The sequence below is a fragment of the Gorilla gorilla genome, chromosome 10 (assembly GCF_029281585.2).
Source record: "Gorilla gorilla gorilla isolate KB3781 chromosome 10, NHGRI_mGorGor1-v2.1_pri, whole genome shotgun sequence".
NCBI classification, from domain to species: domain Eukaryota; kingdom Metazoa; phylum Chordata; class Mammalia; order Primates; family Hominidae; genus Gorilla; species Gorilla gorilla.
Genome location: NC_073234.2, coordinates 89,720,788 through 89,732,156, shown reverse-complemented (window position 1 = coordinate 89,732,156; position 11,369 = coordinate 89,720,788). Strand labels below are relative to the sequence as shown.

General features: G+C 37.0%; 1 long non-coding RNA gene across 1 annotated transcript in view; it reads left to right on the top strand.

The window, feature by feature from the left end:
- Positions 1–5,456: 5,456 nt before the first annotated feature.
- Positions 5,457–11,369, top strand: part of LOC129525645 (uncharacterized) — a 32,966-nt gene continuing 27,053 nt past the window's right edge. The window contains exon 1 of the long non-coding RNA XR_008670074.2: positions 5,457–5,618. This is a non-coding gene — a long non-coding RNA (uncharacterized lncRNA). The remainder of the gene's footprint in view (positions 5,619–11,369) is intronic.

The window sequence follows — 11,369 nt, the reverse complement described above, 5'->3', positions numbered from 1 at the left end:
AGCCTGGGCAACAGAGCTAGACTCTGTCTCAAAAAAAAAAAAAATTCTATTGTTGTCGTTGATTGTTTATCAAATGCTTCTCTAAGCAAGTAGCCTTTGAAGTCTTGCTACTCAAAAGTGTGGTCCATGGACCAACAACACTTGTATCACCTGGAAAGCTGATGTTAGAAGTGAGCATCTCAGTGTATACTAATACACTTAATTTGAATCTAATATTTAATAGGGCTTCTACTTACCCTTAAAAGAACAAACAAAATAATTACAAAACCATGACTCATCTCTATATACTACATTTAATTTTATGGACCAATGAAAACTGCTTACTCTCTCCTAAAATTAAGAGTCCGAAAGTACTGTTAGTTACTGTTTCAATCACTTAGTGATTTCTTTTCCAGTATACTCATAATCTCACTTTAATATTCTGTAACCTATAAATAACATTTTAACATTAATTACCAACCCCTTATGCCCTTATATAAAATAGAAGGGGAAAGAAGTTAATTAGTTAATAAATAAATACACTGAAGGGAAGAGGGAAAAGAGAGACAGAGAGGGAGAATAGGAAAGAAAATTAAGAGATATTATAGCCAAGGACCTTATTCATAGCCTCCTTCCTCAATACCCCTTCTATGTTTCCTTTTTCCCCATTCAGCATCTCAGCTGGATGCTGTTCTTAATTTAGTGCAGTGATTCAGACTTTCCTTTCTGGGGGATTCTAACCCCTCAATAATCCTGATCTTACAAGTGTACATTTTCTATAGTATTTCATTAAATTACCACTGGACAAATGTTAGGAAGGGCTCCAGAGGATCTCTAGGGGATACAGAGGAAAGTCTATTTGCCTCCACTGTTTAACAGCAACCCTATTTTCCCTGAGCAATCAGATTTATTTACCACATTCTCTTTGTTGTTGGTAAAGTAGCATAAGGAGTCTCAAGTGATCAGGTGCTTATTCACATTCTTATTTAGTGGAATGACATTTACATCCCACAGTAGAGGAATTTCTTTTTTAAGAAATAAAGAGCTCCAAATAAGTAGAACCCAAAGACATGGCTATGGAAAGCTAGATTATTTACAATGAGGCCCTTGTTTCCTAGACTAGTGATTGGCTACATAAGAAATAATATCATATGTCGATCACTGTTAAGAAGTGATCACTGTTAAAAGGTATTACTGCAGGGCAACATTTCAATGTCACCAAGTCTCATCTAGTAGCTAGTACTAAAACTAAGTCTTTAATAAGCCATGCCAAAGTTGCTTCTAGACTAAGGGATACATGTAAAAAGCTGTGAATATCAGTATATTGTTTCCTTTGTTTTTCTATAAAATGCAATTTTAATAAGTAATGTATGAAATACAGGACAATAAATATACTTAGTAACTCCATAACAGTTTGATTCTGACAGAAGCATTATAGTCAGAAAAAATGAATTTAAATCACTCTTTCAAAGAACTGCCCACTTCTTGGTGGAATGAGACCATTTTAATCAATCCATCATCAGATGATTTCAAGACATCCCAGGTTATAGTGACATATTAGAGTCTCAGCATTGATATTCATCACTGTCTTTTTGGTTCTCAATAGTGACTATGGCCAAGTTATTGTTGGAGAAGTAAAATCTTTTTCAGACTTTGGATAATATCTTTCCCTATGAACATGGCTTCTTTCTTTTTGAGTCTCTCAAATACAAATATATTTATCCAACTTTCTTTTGACTTTGGAGTTCTCACAGTCACACTTCTAATCAATGATGGAATGCTGATGCACATTGCTCAGCTTGTGACTTGGAAAATCAATTAACACCTGATTCATGATAAGTAGTTGAGGTCTCATAGTGAGTTGGTGTCCCATTGAGAGCTATTCATTTCTTGCCAGAACTCACTAACAACCTGGTGGATTATTTTGAAAAGGAGGAAATTTCATTTTGATGGTGAGTATAGAGTCATCTAAAATCCTAGGGGCCTGCTCTGTGATTTTCTTAGTATGTTACCACAGGCAAAAGAATATGCTAAGAGAGTAAAGGGAGAGTCAGAATCCCTTGCATTCTAAAAATCATTGCCAAAGCTACCTATTCAAAGACAAATGAAAATAAAGACACATACCCTCAGAGGAATTTTTCTGAGCTCAATTCTCCCCAACTCTGCAAAACTATATTTTTATCACTACCAAAGTATTTATCATGTCAAAATCTAATTTCCTATTTATTTCCCTACAAGCAACATTATACTGGGAGGGCAAAAATTATATCTTTATTTTCATAAATCATTCATGTACCCCTGAGTGGCTGGCAGATAGTATATGATGAGAAAAATGAATTAATATGTAATTTCTCACCCTATACCCAAGAAAAAAGCCTAGGAGAAAAAAAAAGATTAAAGAATTGAAGTAATCCCGCAGGACTTTAATTGGCCCTGTAATTCTGGACTCTTTTTCTCACTCCTGGACTTTACATGTGTAATTTGTCCTAGATAAAAGGCAAAAACAAACAAACAAAAAACCTTGATGAATTTTACACAAATCATAAATTCTATTTGCTTGTCTCATGTGACTTTCCATCTTCCATTCTTTAGGTCTTCTTAAACAAAAAACAACTCTTGATTTTTATGAATTTTGAGAATCCCAGGATGCAGCCACTTGTCAAGTTCTCTGGATGTTTGGGGATTTGGGTATTAATTCTGACAACCAAATTTGCAAAGCTGTGAGTTTATGTTTTTCTTTCAAAAATATGAAAAAGGTAGGCTATGAGACTATGAACTACTGCAGTTTTCAAAAGAATAAAAGGTATCCCTTTTTTGTTGCAGGTGATAAGAGGGACTTCAACTAAATTTTTTAAATCTCAGATTAAAATGCAAAGGAAACCAACATAAAGTACGTGCTGCTAGTGTTAGAAATAAAGACCAAGTGAATACGATAAATGAGTATTTCGAATGCCTTATATTTAAGTTAAAATATGTCCCTGGCTGAAAGACAAAATGTACTACCCATGGCTAACTGAGGGACTCAAATTAAAACAGAACTAAGCAGCCATGGTTGGGTGAAGGAGGGGTCATGATGGTGTGTTGAGAAAGGCATTGTAAAAGTGTCACAGGACCTCCCTTTCAACAATCAAGCCAAACAAGTTCCTGTTGTCAGAGCCAAGATAAAATGGTGGCTAGAACACCAACCTGCACTCCCCAACACCTGTCAGACTTCTGGTTTGGGGCTTGAAAACCATCTAGTCAGAGCTCGACTGTTTTGACCCATGAGAATTGAACAAATTTGATATGTTTATGTGCATAAATGGACCTGATTGAGAACCAGAACAAGAACTTTCCCTACTTAGGCCGGACTTTCTCTTTGTTCTTCTGGGAGCATACTTTCACTTGTACTGGAAGGCAGTGTCTCCCCAGCCTGCAGATTGACTTTTTAAGAAAACAAAGCTATCCCTCTTTCCTCCACAGGTCTCATGGTCTTTAGTTAACATTTAAATTTCCAGTGAACTACTTGTATCATAATGCATAATCTATTTAAAATAATTCAAATAGAAGAATAAAGGGTTTTTCTTTACTATTGTTATTTTTAAATTTTCAATCACAGCTAGGAGAGTAGCCATGCCTAGAGAGATCCAAAGCCTGAAGCAAAGCCACCCCACAGTTGCATGTAATCAAGATCAGCTTGCCCCCAGCAATGAGTAATTGAGGGATTATTGTTGTATGCCACTGAAATTTTATGGTCATTTTGTGTCCGGAATTGGTGGGTTCTTGGTCTCACTGACTTCAAGAATGAAGCCGCAGACTCTCGCGGTGAGTGTTACAGCTCTTAAGGTGGCGCCTCTGGAGTCTGTCTCTTCTGATGTTCAGACGTGTTCAGAGTCTGAGCTAGATACAAAGGTTCTCCACAACCCCATCAGATTAGTTAGATACAGAGTTTCTACACACAGGTTCTCCAAGGCCCCACCAGAGCAGCTAGATACAGAGTGTCCATTGGTGCATTCACAAACCTTGAGCTAAACACAGGGTGCTGATTGGTGTGTTTACAAACCTTGAGCTAGATACAGAGTGCCGATTGGTGTATTTACAATCCCTGAGCTAGACATAAAGGTTCTCCACGTCCCCACCAGAGCAGCTACATACAGAGTGTGGATTGGTGCACTCACAAACCTTGAGCTAAACACAGGGTGCTGATTGGTGTATTTACAATCCCTGAGCCAGATATAAAGACTCTCCACGTCCCCACCAGACTCAGGAGCCCAGCTGGCTTCACCTAGTGGATCCCGCACCGGGGCTGCAGGTGGAGCTGCCTGCCAGTCCCGGTGCCGTGCGCCCGCACTCCTCAGCCCTTGGGTGGTGGATGGGACTGGGCGCTGTGGAGCAGGGGGCGGCGCTCGTCAGGGAGGCTCCGGCTGCAGAGGAACCCACGGAGTGGGTGGGAGGCTCAGGCATGGCGGGCTGCAGGTCCGGAGCCCTGCCCCGCGGGAAGGCAGCTAAGGCTCGGTGAGAAATCGAGCGAGCGCAGGGCCGGTGGGCTGGCACTGCTGGGGGACCCAGTACACCCTCCGCAGCCGCTGGCCCGGGTGCTAAGTCCCTCATTGCCCGGGGCCAGCAGGGCTGGCCGGCTGCTCCGAGTGCGGGGCCCGCCAAGCCCACGCCCAGCCGGAACTCCAGCTGGCCCGCAAGCGCCGCAGGCAGCCCCGGTTCCCGCTCGCGCCTCTCCCTCCACACCTCCCTGCAAGCTGAGGGAGTGGGCTCCAGCCTTGGCCAGCCCAGAAAAGGGCTCCCACAGTGCAGTGGGGGGCTGAACACCAAAGTGGGAGCCCAGGCAGGGGAGGTGCCGAGAGCAAGCGAGGGCTCTGAGGACTGCCAGCACGCTGTCACCTCTCAATTTTACAAGCAACTTACTTCTCCATGACCAGGTGGACATGATTCATGCTCTGAAACTATGTATGTCCATCTACTTCAAACTGAAGCTGTCATTTAATTTGCATTCCATCAATTGAATCAGATAATAGGCTCTATTGTAGCCTATAAAACTGACAATGTCTCCTTTCTTCAAGTCGCATTGACGTAAGAAGAGCTGTATTTTTATAGAAAGAAAATATTTTGCCTAATCGCCTTCAAAGGAGCCTTGTACACAATCTCTAGGTGAGGAATGACTTTGTAATCCGAGGCATAAGGTAATTGTAAATGATAAGTCACCTATTATCTATTAGAGTTCAGAATGACTCAAAAGTTAAAGTGATTCATGTGTTTTGCTGATGGATAAGAAAGATGTTTTGAAAAATAGGAAATAGCCTCTTTCCCAGAATACCTATAATATACGTAAACATGTAATGCACATACATAATGTATATCATTATGAGATGAATTGTGTCTCACAAAATTCATAACTTAAAGCTGTAACCCGCAGTACTTTGAATGTGACTGTATTCAGAGACAGAACGTTCACAGAGTTGGGTTACTATGAGGGTGTAGGGTGGGCCCTAATTCAGACTAGTGTTCTTATAGAGGAGAGTGTGCACAGAGGAGAGATCATGTGAGGACACAGCGAGAAGACAATCATCTGTAAGCCAAGGAGAGAGGCCTCAGAAAAAAATCCACCCTGCTAAGAGCTTGATCTTGGACTTACAGCCTCCAGGACTGTGAGTAAATAAATTTCTGTTTTATAAGCCATTCAGACTGTAGTGTTTTGTTATGTTAACCCTAGCAAACTAATAAATACATACCTATCATATATATGTAATATATAACATATACATTTTTAAAATTATTACATTTATTATTACTGATCATATACGTGGGAAACGTAACGGAAAATATGGCATTATTACATACATATAAGTTATGGCTTAATTGATTCACTGTCTTCTAATTGGTTATAATTTTGTTTGGGAAATTTTTTCCACTGACTAATAAGTTATCACCTCATAATCCTTTTATAAGTGAAGGTGGTAAATAATAAACATTTTAAATAAAAGAAAGAGAGTTCTGCCACACATTTCTTCAGCTGTATATTTTAATCAGTTCTACAGAAATCAGTTAGGTTAAAGACTTATAAATCTCTCTTGGAATATAAAGTAGAAATTTTAAAGTAAAATACTAGAGATATCAATATCTAAAGACATTGTTAAATCAGTTATTAATACATAAGGGAATAATATGTAGTATTAGTACAAAACAAAAATGATCAAATATTTGTGAGATTTATTTAACTGTGAGAAGGTTTTAAAAACTTATTTCCTTTATTGGGGAGGCTATACATTTTCCTTAAATATGACGCATATTCCTTCATTTTCTTACTAAGTAGCATCACCTAAAGTTAAGATCATGCAGTCAATTTAATTGTTTGTTTGAGACAGGGTCTCAATCTACTACCCAGGCTGGCACACGGTGGTGCAATCTTGGTTCAGTGCAGCATCAGCTTCCTAAGTTCAAGTGATCCTCTCACTTCAGCCTCTCAAGTAGCTGGGATTACAGGCTCATGATGCCACCATGCCTAGCTAAGTTTTTTTTTTTTTTTTTTTTGTAGAGACAGCTCTGACTCTACTTAAGCTGGTCTTGAATCCCAGAGTGCTGGGATTACAGGCATGAGCCAACACACCCAGCCTTTTTTTTTTTTTTTTAAATTCCAACAAGGGTCATGTTATTGTCAGACTGAAACTTGCTGATCCATGGCAACTCATTTTTTCCCACACAAGACCAAACTTTAATACTTCTGGAACCAAAGATGCACCCCCTGGTAGTACTTGGCAGTAACTAGAAGTATGAGAAATGGCAGAAGTAATGATGTATGAGTGTTTTTAGTTCTGTGTTAACGTTCGTCCTGGCCATACCTCGATATTTTTATTCATCCACAATAAGTATTTAATAAGAGTTAATGTAATTAGATGCTATACCAGACACAGGAAGAAATAGAAAATATATCTAACTCATGGGTCTCTGATATGTATCATGCACATCAAAGCACTTACATAGGAAATACCCAGTGAGTGTTCTATTAACTAGAACATGCTAAGTTGAAATCCACTTTATTACAGCTAAACTTCAGTGATCTTGAGTCAAAAGAGATCAGAGAGATAAGTTTGTGATGAATATTATTTGACTTATAAAATTGGTTAATCTCATTATTATAAAAGGACATTTAAGAAAAATAGGAAAACATAAGTCATTTTTTTCTTTATCTATACATCTAATAGAAATCCCTTACCCCTTGGTACAGTATTCGTACCAACTGAACAAAACTGCATTTTAAAAAAATTTACATACTGATTATCCCAATACTAATAGACTATCCTTTATTGAGGAAGCTGTAATTTTTCCTTAAATATGACACATACTTCTGCATTTTCTTACTAAGTATCATCAGGTAAAGTTAAGATGATGCAGTCAATTTATTTATTTTTACTTGTGACATCATCTCACTCTATTACCCAGGCTTATATTGGAGCAAATGAGACAAATTGTTTGGACTATTTCTTCACACAGGACAGATACTAAAAATACACTATATTAATTGTTCAATATGAATCTGCCCTTAGCTGACTTAATCACAATATCTTTATGACTTTTGGTAGTTTCCTCATTTGCTCCTTCCTCATCTGTAATACCTGCCTCAAAACAATGTTGTGAAGAAATTATGTGGGTGGCTTGGCCCTGGTGGATCGCCCTTGGAGAGTGGAGGTGCTTTGCTCAAAGAGAGCACATCTAAGACAGTAAATGGTGCAACCAATTGACATAAAAGCAGAACTTCTAGACAGTAATAGACATATCTGATTATCCTGGGAGTGGGCAGTTGACAATGGAAGAAATGACTTGATTGTATTTTAAAAATTGCAGTTAGTAATTGGAAGGCTCCAAAAAAAAAGCACAGCAGAGGACGAACACAAGGAGGAAGAGTGAGGCTGTGCGCCCGATCCTTGGTAGGCACGCAGATGTTTGCTCTCTGTTGGCTGAAGTGGGTAAGGAATGGCCACTCCAATTGCAGTTCTCTGAGTGTGCTGAGGATTTTTTTTAAAAGAATTAAGAGACCTACTCAGATGTAAGAAATGAGCCTCTTACTGTGGGAAACAATATGGAAGGAACTACTATAGGATTTTAGTCTACTGGCAGAAAGGAAATCTGCCACTGAGAACCACTCTCTAATCAGGATGGGACTACAGGCATAAAACAATGAAAAGACAACAAATAATGCATACTTAGAAGTTATTTAAGATTCTTATTGTCAATTAAGTGGAAAAAGTTACATTCTGCACACAGAAAATGAGAAGGGCAGTGATTGGCTTGGCGAAAAATCTAAAGGCAAAAAGAATAAATACTATTGCAAGAAAATGTTTGAGATTTTCATGTTTACTTCTTTCTCCTTTCTAAGAAAGAATTAAATTTGTCATGTGGAGAATTTGTCTGTAGGACAGAACACTGCCCTGAAATATTCATGCTGATTTCAGAAAAATAAAGTCCTGGGACTTTAAAAACTACATACTTATAAAATATGATACACAATTTCAAATGTTTAACCGAAAAAAAATAAGCTGTACTTAGATGAGCTAAGGCATGTGGCTAAGTCAAATTACATTTAAAAATTAATTAAATAAAATCGTTACTGGCTGGGTGTGGTAGCTCACACCTGTAATCCCAGTACTTTGAGAGGCCTAGGCAGATGGATCACTTCAGGTCAGGAGTTCAAGACTAGAATGGCCAACATGGTGAAACCCTATCTCTACTAAAAACACAAAACTTAGCCGGGAGTGGTGGCATGCGCCTGTAATCCCAGCTACTCGGGAGGCTGAGGCACAAAGAATCGCTTGAACCCAGGAGGCAGAGGTTTCAGTGAGCCAAGATTGTGCCAGAGCATTCCAGCCTGGGCGACGGAAGGAGACTGTCTCAAAAACAAACAAACAAATCACTGTTATTAATTATGCAAATCTTAAAGGATATTAGTGTAAACAATATTGGGCAGGTGTTTTCAAATTGATATAAGGGGGTGTATAATAGCATCCCTTCAACACGCACATACAATTTCTGAAGAAATGACCAGTAATAAATCCTTCAGCCACAAGATAGAGGGTGAGTTGGATCCCCAGTGAGCTGGTGAAATAAACAAAATTTCCTAAGTTAAATTATTCTGTGACATATTTTTGGATAGGAAGGGGCATTGACAATTGGGATATCATTTAGCTAGGAGGAGATATATTTACTGAGTTGACAATACTTTTATGAAATTTATAAAAACTTTTCTTATTCAGATTTGATCAAAGTTTAACCTTAACAGTACAAAACTATCACAGTTTGGGGAAATTTTATTAAAGTTGGAATAAAATAGCTAATAGATGTTGTTACATTCTTGGAATTTGTGTGTTATAATTTAGATAACTTTTATTTCGATACATTTTAAATAGGCATGGTAGATCTAGTTAAGATAGAAACTTTTAACAATAAACTAGAGAAAAATTTAAGTCTAATCAGACACACTTCTCAGTGTGAAAGGAACTATTTATTGATGATCCTAATTTGAATGAAGAAAATGTTTTATCACTAAAGTAGTTTTTGTAAATTGAATTTTAGAATAATAAGTATTATTTGCACTCAAAGAGAAATGAAGTTTAAATAAGGTGATTAAAATGAAAGATTTATTCTTATTTAATTATCTACGTTTTCTATGAAAGTGTTTGCAATTTTGATAAGGACAACGGAATGTTTTTTGGAAAGCTATTGTTAGATATCTGACGTGCTGAATTTCACCAGGGCTATATTTGCCTTGTTCAGTCAGTAAGAAGGAGATATATAATATCTATATATCTGCTGTTAATATAGAATGAGTTATTCAATTTTAATTATTTTTATGACTTGAATCTTAGGTCTCAGCTAATAGTTAGATGGGTAGTGGGGCTTGAAGAAAAATATAAGCTCTCATTACTTGGGTAGACATGTCCCAATCATATTTTTTTTGTTTCTTTTGACATTTTTTTAAATTATCTATTAAAAACTAAGTTCAGGAAAATACATTAATTAATTTGAACTTTTATTAGAAACTTGCTAGGGACATTCTAGATCTCTATTATAGGCTTTTTCTAGGCTACTTTATCATCTCCCGAAACCAAGAACTTTGGTCTGTGGCTTTCATGATCAAGGGCATATTTTTGTACTTGAGAACCACTGGAATAAACTCCTTTTGGTACAGGAAATGGATTATAGCCTGAAATAGCCACAGTTAAATCCAGAAAAGGGGATTTCAAATGAGGGATGTTTAGAAGATGCTAGAAGAAATGGAAATGAGAAAGAGAATAAATAGTGGAATTTGCAATGGAGCCATGGAACATTTTGCTCATGTGGAAAGAGAAGTGCTAATACAGAATTCTCAATATCCTAAAGCCATTAAGTCATTAAGTCATTATTTCTGCTTTTTCTTTCCTTTTAATTGATCTGTGCTAAATCTATGGGGGCTTCAAAATGTGATGTTGGATGATTCATAAAAATGTTCTACAGCATTTATTCCTCCATGGGAGAAAGATTTTTATTTTCTGTGACATTTTTCCTTCTTAGGTTATCTGTCCTCTCATGTGTGCATAATGCTAGAGTGGAGCCACCAGTTCTAAATACTATGCAGTCAATTTTTAAAAATGTGTGCCAGAGTTAAGGGCAAAAAAAAAAGAGTCTAAAATCACCATTCTGTTTCAGTGCTTTTGAAATACTCCGTGCTTTACCTTTAGGTAATTGCGATTCATTTCAGACTTCTCTGAAGGCTGGTGAGAAACATGCAAATTGGGAATTGTGTTGGTTCCATTGTAAAATATTAGACTAATGACAGAAAAGAAATATTTTTATATGTGAAAATAAAATACCTGATCCCTTTCATGTGGCATGTACCTAATTAATAGAGGTAACTAACTGAGAGAATAAATTAACGAAAAGTGAAGAAGTATTATGGGTTGTGAAGAATTACAGCTCAGGAAATATTAGAAATCTTATATATAGTTTTTGAAATATATTTTGAGGTTATCATAGTATGTTGTGATAAAGAAGGACCATATGTATATTGAAGGAAATAGATATAATAATCGCTTAAGAGAATCTGATGTACTTTGCTTAAAAGATAAGTTGTGAAATAAATAGGAATTGGCTTGGAATTGTAAAAAATTGTGGTTTTTAAAAAAGGAGAGATTAGATATAGAAAAACTAAATGAATAAACATAAAACAGAACAATTGATTTTTTAACCTCAATTTACAGAATGCGTGGCTCCAAATTTCACCTAGGGGCAAAGTTCTGCATAATAAAATTTTTATACATTTACTAAAACCATTCTAATTGCATGGCTTTGTTCTAAACTTTATTAATGGTAGAAATATTCAGTATTGATATTATTGAACCATAAATTTACCAAAAGTAGGCCAGGCG